Here is an 8,949-nt window from a genome sequence, read left to right as displayed (position 1 = left end):
TGGACAGTGTAGAAATTCGGAAGATTAGGGTTAAATGCCCCATCAATATTTTTTCGGGGACATTAGAAATGGAGCACAGACTTGGAATGTTTCCAAGGATTTGCCAGGAGCAATTTAGGGAAATCACAGAAAACCTAAATGTGAGACAGAAAGCTAAAAAGTACCTTTGTCAAAAATTTTGGATTCTGCCCTTTTATAATTTTCATGTTTAGCATTAAATTCCAAACATTTAGTAAAACAAAAAAAAGAAAGAATGCTATCTCTAAATTTGAGTGAGGTGATGCAATATAGGTGTTTTGAGATAATGTATTTTAAAGTTTCACTTTATTGCCATAGTTTAATACGACTCATTTAAGAAACAAATACTGAATATTTATTGCTCTTAAAATGTCCTTCGTCAAATAATAAAGACTTATTTAAAATTAAAATAACACATTAAGTGCTTAACCCCAGCAGATCTATAGCACTTTATAGGCACAACTTTTAAAAAATGTATTTTTACTGTGTTATGGCACCTTTTACACCAAATTTTGATTTTGAAGCCATTAATGGGCCCAAAACCACCTAAAATTTTGAACTGATGAAACCTCCCCCCCCCCCCCCCCCCCCAACCCCCGAAAACAGACTTCTGAGATCCCATATATTATAGTGCCCAAAGGATCTGATTTTTGACTTCTAAAACACTTGTCTCTTAAGGCAGCATTTTCTCCTCCCCCTTCCCCTCTTCTTCGTCTGATTCTGCCCCTCCTCTTCTTCTTCTGATTCTTCTCCTCCTCCTCCTTCTTCTTCTTCAGTCCTGAAATATCTGGTTGGATACTGTTCTTCCTCAGGATCCTCATTGTCACTGATTTCAGATTCTGGTTCTACTTCAGGATACAAACTGTCTTTTTGTTCCTCTTTCCATTAGATCCTGATGTTTTAAAGATAAAATCTTTTGATTTTGTCATCCCTGCTGGAATGACTGCACCAGGAAATTGAACTGGTTCATTTTCTTGTGGAAAGGTGTGGTGGACAAATTTGTTTCCATCAATCTCCATTTTGCAATGTACACTACATTTCTAGTTAATAATGAACTCGAAGTGAATATATTTAGTTATATGAGGTATTTTGTTATCATTACTATGTTTCTTTCAGCTAGTATTCACAGCAAGTTCAAATTTTTCATTTCTAACATTAACAGTAGAGTTAATGTGTTTTGCAGGTGTAGGTTAGGATTTTGTTGCTACAGTAATGTCAGCTTGCATCTTTGGGCTGCCACCTGCAAATTGACAACATCTGTAGGCGTTTATAACTCACATATAAAAAGGGACTACTTGTCTTGCTTGGCATTATCATATTACCAAAATATTGTTATTTTCTATAAAGCTACTCTAATCTCTTTAAGGTGCGTATAAAATTTAGGACAAATTTTCTGGTGATGCATTGCCTATGCAGCTGTGAGGGCTCGTATCAGGCCAACATCATTTCCCATAATGACGAGAGGTCCTTTTCCAAAAGAATGACATACACTACCTTTAATGATATTATTAATTCTGTTGCATTCAAACAACTTTCAAATCGATACCGACATGTATAGAATGAAAGAAATTACTACAATATAAAAAAAAAATGAAAACAGATATTTTAGACATTATTGACTGTTTTTGGCTGTACCGAAAATTTAACTTCTCCAACAAGAGGTCCCTTTTCGGTTAGCATATCACAAATTGAAATGGTCCGATGCAGATTTGGACTGCGCCCTTCAAAATGCGAATCCAGTGTGCCAACCAGTGCGGCACATCACTTGGTATCAGGAAGGACAATCTGAAGGGACTGAAAATAGCTGACACCTTGTAGTCATCCAGGCAATCACAATTCTTGCCCAAATACTGATGCGGCACTGATGCTGGGAATGGACCACCGAGATAGCCTCTGGATGTTAGTCAGCCCAAATGTTGTAACTGTGTTGATCAAAAAATGCCAGTTCTGGTAAATGTTGTTCTGCCTCTTGCCAGTACTCAACTGAGGAATTATTTATCTGTAGCATATTGGTTCGGCAGCCAACTGCATATTGTTCGACAGTGTCGAATATTAGGATCTGTGTTCCCCTCCGGAGGCTGCACATGGAAGGGATACAGAATTTGTTGACAGACTCTTTCCCACACAGACTGCCTGACATTTGAGGTACGCTGCTAAGATCTGAGTGTTCTACAGAATGCGGAATTGCCTCCTCCAGTCCAACTGTCCTGCAACGTTGCCACCTACTGGCACTGGTCATTGCAGGCACTTAGTCATCTCTCTCTCTCTCTCTCAAATGATGAGTTATTGTCAAAAATATTCTTGGAACATGATGTCATCTGCCAGACAATATGCAGCATACGTATGAGCAGCAGCAGCAGCAGAATTCTAATGTTCCTGGCTGTAAATCAAAACTGTATCAGTCAGTTCATCATTTCTATACTCCACTGTCTGTCAACCACAGCAACTGACAGAATGTTTACCGCTCTGCCAATGCACTGCAGCAGTATGTTGCATTAGTGCACACAGTACCAACAATGTTGGCAATCTCACAAACTAAGTGCTAGCAGGAGCAAATTGTACTGACACTTTCAGCTAATTTCCTGCATAGATAGCATTAGTAACCTTTGTAGTCAATAATTACAGATCACCCTGTAAACACCTGTTTACAATGAGTATGCTGTTTACCATACTATCTAACAAGAAACTTCGGTCGGTGAAACCAATTAATGAAACAAACTAATCCTTCAATTTCATAATTAGGTAAGTTATGGGTAGGGACACGAAAAATATTTTTATTTAACCGCCAGTTTAGATGTTATTTTTTACACAATTCCTTGTTATATTTTGCCAGATTTTGTGCTATTTTCTGATTGAAAAATAAAGTATCATGCTTTTATTTTGCCATATTTAATTATTTTCCAGTCTGATGTTGAAATGAACCATCAATTATATTGTACTGTATTCATTGATATCATATACAAGGGTGAGTCAATGAAAACCTTAAATTTCTAATAACAAATCGAAATTTCGTGCCGTTATCCTGTAAGTTGGTAAGCGTGCTACAAACAGTGTGCGGTATGGCCTATAGGTAGCAGCATAGTGCAGATGCACACATACCGTCACAGTATCAGTATAAAGATGGCCGGCCCACTTGCGACTTGCACCAGGGAAGAACAGCGTTCTGTTGTTCAGTTTTTGCATGGTGAAGGTGTGAAACCTATTGAAATTCATTGACGAATGAAGGTTCAGTACAGTGATGCACGTTTGTCACAGCAGCAAGTCTACGAATGGAGTAGGAAGTTCGCAAATGGTGCGACTTCAGTGGAAGATACTCCTCATCCAGGTCAGGCACAACCAGTTGTGACTCCACACAACATTGCAGCAGTTGATGCCATAGTGAAGGAAAACCGCGGAGTGACACTGAATGACACTGCAGCATGTTTACAGGTTAGTCGTGGGTCAGCACACCACATTGTGCACGATGTACTCCAGTTTCACAAAGTGTCTGCAAGATGGGTGCCATGGCAGGTGACTCCTGAAATGAGAGAACGACGTGTTGATGCTTGTGAAGAACTTCTTTGGCGCTTTGAACGAGAAGGTGATGGCTTCTTTGCAAGAATCGTTACTGGGAACGAAACCTGGGTTCACTTCCACCAACCGGAAATGAAGAGAGCAAGCAAGGAATGGCGCCATTCCTTATCACCAAAACCAAAGAAGTTTTGAACAGAACCATCAGCAGGGAAGGTTATGCTGGCTCTCTTTTGGGACTGAAAAGGTGCCATTTTGGAGCATTACATGCCTAGAGGGACCACTGTCACCAGTGCATTACACAGATCTCCTAAAAAATCATCTGCGACCTGCAATCAAATCAATGTGACGTGGATTGCTGTCAGCAGGTGTCCTGCAACATGACAATGCAAGGCCCCACACTGCCGGTACAACAATCACACAACTGCATTTTGAGTGTCTTCCTCATCCACCATACTCACCAGACCTTGCCCCCAAGTGATTTCCACATGTTTGGACCACTCAAAGACGCAATGGCAGGAAAGAAGTTCCGTTCTGATGAAGAGGTACGTCACGCGGTGCACGAGTGGTTGCACGGACTACCAAAAGAATTTTTTTCTGAAGGAATGTCAACTTGGCCAGGGTGTGTGAACTCATATTATCTGAGTGAAGATTATCCGTGAAAACGATTGCAGAAGAATTGAACATCAATTGAGAAACAATTCATCTAATAATAACTTAAGATCTTGGGATGAGAAAGATTTGTGCAAAAATGGTCCCCAAAAATCTCACACAACAACAGCGAGAAACACGGAAAAATGCGGCAGCCGATCTGGTAGGGCAAACCGAAAGCAATCCAAAATTGTTGAGCCGTGTTATCACTGGTGATGAAGTTGGTTTTTTCAGTGCGATCCAGAGACAAAATGCAATGGTTCTCAAAGGGATCGCCCAAACAAAAAAAAACTCACATGTCAAAGTCAAAAGTGAAATGCATGCTTGTGTGCTCCTTTGATTCCAAGGGAATTGTTCACAAAGAGTGGGTGCCTCCTGGACAGGTAGTTAATCAATATTACTACAAAGAAATTTTAGAAAGACTTTGTAAAAGAGTTCTTCGTGTCCGAGCCAACATTGCTAATAATTGGATTCTGCATCACGGTAATGCGCTATCCCATACTGCTCTGTCAGTATAGCAATTTTTAACCTGAAAAACAAATTTCAGTACTGCCACAGTCACCTTATTCACCAGATCCCACTCTGTGAAACTTTTTTCTATTTCCAAGAGTCACAACGACAGTCAAGGGACACCATTCTCAAACAAAACAAGATGTCCAAAAAGCTGCGACGAGGGCCTTGGAGGATATTACAGAAGATGAGTTCCAGAGATGTTACCATCAACAGCAGAAGTGCTGGAAAAAGTGTGTGCACTCAGAAGGGAACTACTTTGAAGGAGACAACACTAAACTTAACGAAAACGGTAAGCAACTTTTTTTTTTTTTTTTTTTTTTTCCACATCAGTGTCATTACTTTGTTGTCGCACCTCGTATGTTGAATCAGGTGCTGGAAGGTATTTTTTGGGGAATGGCAACCCATTCTTCACAGAGTGTTGCACTGAGGAAAGGTGTCGGTGTTGGTCGGTGAGGCCTGGCACGAAGTCGGCGTTCTGAAACATTCCAAAGGTGTTCTATAGGATTCACGTCAGGATTCTGTGCAGATCAGCCCATTACAGGGATGTTATTGTCATGTAACTACTCTGCCACAGGCCGTGCATTATGAACAGGTGCTTGATCGTGTTGAAAGTTGCAATTGCCATCCCCGAATTGCTCTTCAACACTGGGAAGCAAGAAGGTGCTTAAAACATCAATGTAGGCCTGTACTGTGACAGTGGCATGCAAAACAACAAGGGTGCAAGCCCCATCCATGAAAAACACCACCACACCGTAACACCACCGCCTCCAAAGTTTACTGTTGGCACTACACATGCTGGCAGGTGACGTTCACCGGGCATTCGCCATACCCACATCCTGCCATCGGATCACCACATTGTGTACCATGATTTGTCACTCCATACAATGATTTTCCACTGTTCAACCGTACAATGTTTGCGCTCCTTACACCAAGCGAGGTATCGTTTGGCATTTACCACTGCTCGACCAGGAAATCCATGTTTTCTCACGTCCCGCTTAACTGTCATAGTACTTGCAGTGGATCCTAATGACTGACTGACTTAGTTAGTTCCTGTCGTTCCCTCTGGAACATAGGGCCTGACGAAATTCCTCCACCTGGTACAATTTCTAGCGAGTCTGTTCACTTCACGAGGTATTATCGTGAAAATATCCAAAATGGAGATGTTACTAACTGCAACAACTGACAGGGCATTACCCTATTGTCAGTACAAAGTAAGGTACTTTCGAGGATCATTTTAAACTGCATTAAGTGGATCCTGATGCAGTCTGGAATTCCTGTGTGATGGTCTGGATAGACATCTGCCTATTAAACATTACAACACTATTCAACTGTCGGTGGTCCCCATCAGTCAACAGACGAGGTCAGCCTGTATGCTTTCTTGCTGTACATGTCGCTTCACGTTTCCACTTCACTATCTCATCAGAAACAGTGGACCTGGGGATTTTTAGGAGTGTCAAAATCTTGCATACGGACATACGACACAAGTGACACCCAATCGCCTGACCACGTTTGGAGTCCATGAGTTCCGCGGAGTGCCCCATTCTGCTCTCTCGCGATGTCTGATGACTACTGAGGTCACTGGGATGGAGTACCTGCACAATGCACCTAATATGAAAAACGTATGTTTTGGGGTGTCCAGTTACTTTTGATCACATACAGTATGCTCTCCTGTGCTAGTACACAGTGAAGGTACAAATGGTAACATAACTCATCCATTTTCTAGAGCAATATGAGTTCTTGTCAGGATGTGGTCCTTGTACAGGTCCTCTGCTATAGTCACATTACGTCTACATTCAACCACAATAAAACAAAACTAATGATGACAATTTTTAATTAAGGACTGCCTCTACTGAATACAACACGTGGTTTAAAAGTACATTACTGTAGAAGTACCCATATCATAAATAAGGAAATGTAAATTTACTACTCTGTTAACTTAAACACGCCAAATGTTTACTGCAATATGTACACAATGCTACTTTTATTATTTTGTGAAATGAAGTGTGCAGTGATAGCTCAATCTGTAGAGTAGCCCAAGTGAGTGATAGACGATGACAATGAGGCACCATGTTGATTTACTTGTTTGTAAAGCTTAAGTGCCATATTTGACGGATGTTATATTTATACTCAGATGCTACAAAAATATGCATTTTAATTAATGTACTGATCTAAAGAACTCTTCAGAAGTGACTTTATCCTATAGTATGTTGTGCAACAAGCAACAGAAAATTTGAATTTGACCGATCAAACTTATCCGCTGACACCAAATCTACCCATTAGTTTTTTTAAACAGGAAATGAATGATCATTTTAATGTTTTATATACATACAATCTCCTTGAGTACAACAGTGAAGATCCAATTTCAACTTTAAGTTACCATCTGTGACCAATATTAGTAAACAACTGCCTTCAGATTTATAAGATTTTAATACCAGAATGGAAAAAAGTTTCGAATTCTGCGATTTTTGTAAAAACCACTGATTTCTCATGACTCAAAAGTCGTGTCCCAAAGGACACACAGTGTGCACCAGAACTCAACTATCAAGCTAACAGATGTGGTAGTATGGACCAAAACATGTAAAAACAGTAGTAAACATGGGCTCTAAAATGTATGCATTATGAGCTATCAGCAATCGTTCACCTGCATTACTATGGATCACATCTCATCTACCGAACAAGTGCTCATATCTCTTAAAATATGCACTTTAGAGTCCTTGTTCACTGGACTTAGTTTTTCTTGTTGCAAGTTTGTTGGAGGTGTTCTGGTTCACCCTATTTGTTGTGTAGAACATGGCTTTTGAAACACCCTGTAGTTCATGCAAAATTTTCATATCCCTACTTACAGGAGTGTGTAATACAGAACACTTTTAATTTGCTTTTGACTTTAAAATTCTCCTCAGTTTCTCACTCCATGTCAACTGGTGACTTGAAAACCTTTACACAAGAGTACGCAACCCCATTCTTAACCCCAGGCAAGGAGGCATAGTCTACTAGGAAATTATTTTTCTTCCGTGTACTATACTTGTGTTACTGACACTTAGGCGAACTAGTTTTTATTCCTGGCAACAAATACAACAAAGGAGTAGATGAACAGGGAAATGAAGGCAAGAATGTTGAGTCGTCTGATAATGTTGAGTTGTCTGAAGAGGCCTCCGCAGGATGGATAATTATTTACTTCACACAGCTTGTTTACACTGAATGAATACCTTCCTTACTTTGGCTGTGTTGCCTTGTATATGGTATTTCTGTAATCTTACAGGCAAAGAAAGTATGCAAATTACAGCAGCCCATTTCTATTTAAGTCAGCACAGTTCTCTGCCCTATATAATTTTAATCCAGACTGTAGCAGTTTTCCTCCCTGAGCCTGTCCAGTATTACACTCATTGGATGCAAGGAAAATCAGGTATCAAACTGCTGAGGGCATATGTTCAATAACGAGTTTAATAGTTTATCTACTCTATACACCTTATGGAACTATTCCCATTGTGTCACTGCTTATTTTGTATATTATTATTGCCTGCCGATATGCATAGCTCGTGGTCTTAAGGTAGCGTTCTCGCTTCCCGCGCACGGGGTCCCGGGTTCGATTCCCGGCGGGGCCAGGGATTTTCTCTGCCTCGTGATGACTGGGTGTTGTGTGTCTTTCATCATCATTTCATCCCCATCGACACGCAAGTCGCCGAAGTGGCGTCAACTCGAAAGACTTGCACCAGGCGAACGGTCTACCCGACGGGAGGCCCTAGCCACACGGCATTTCCATTGAGAGTCGTGTTCAGATAGTTAATTCATTTTTGGCTATACCAAATAAAATAATGTAGTGTAGTTGCATCTAAGAACACAATGTACACTGCTGTTTTATTACACTTCTTGCTTTCGTGTTGACATTGTCTCTCTGATGTCAAAACCATAAATGTTTGAATAATGGTGATTTTGACTTGTGTGTACTGCTGTGATAGTATAGAAGAAAATGTAAGACTTTAACGAAAGCCCAAAAACCTACTCTGTAATAACATACATTGTTGTTTCTTACTGTTTTAAGCCAGACAGCTAATGTGCCACATTCACACTTTTGGCGTTCCACTGGATTCCTTCAAGTTGTCCACTTGCATGGGTAGATTACATGCCCTGCCTATTTTGAAAAAATTGTGAGACAGAACTGCTGACAATTACTTACCATTAGCAGGCAGAAAAATCAGTACAGCCAACAGTCACTTATATAAGTACAAAAACTGCTCCATCTTTCAAAACTAATAGTTT

The sequence above is a fragment of the Schistocerca americana genome, chromosome 10, assembly GCF_021461395.2.
Source record: "Schistocerca americana isolate TAMUIC-IGC-003095 chromosome 10, iqSchAmer2.1, whole genome shotgun sequence".
NCBI lineage: Eukaryota > Metazoa > Arthropoda > Insecta > Orthoptera > Acrididae > Schistocerca > Schistocerca americana.
This window is presented reverse-complemented; position numbering follows the sequence as displayed.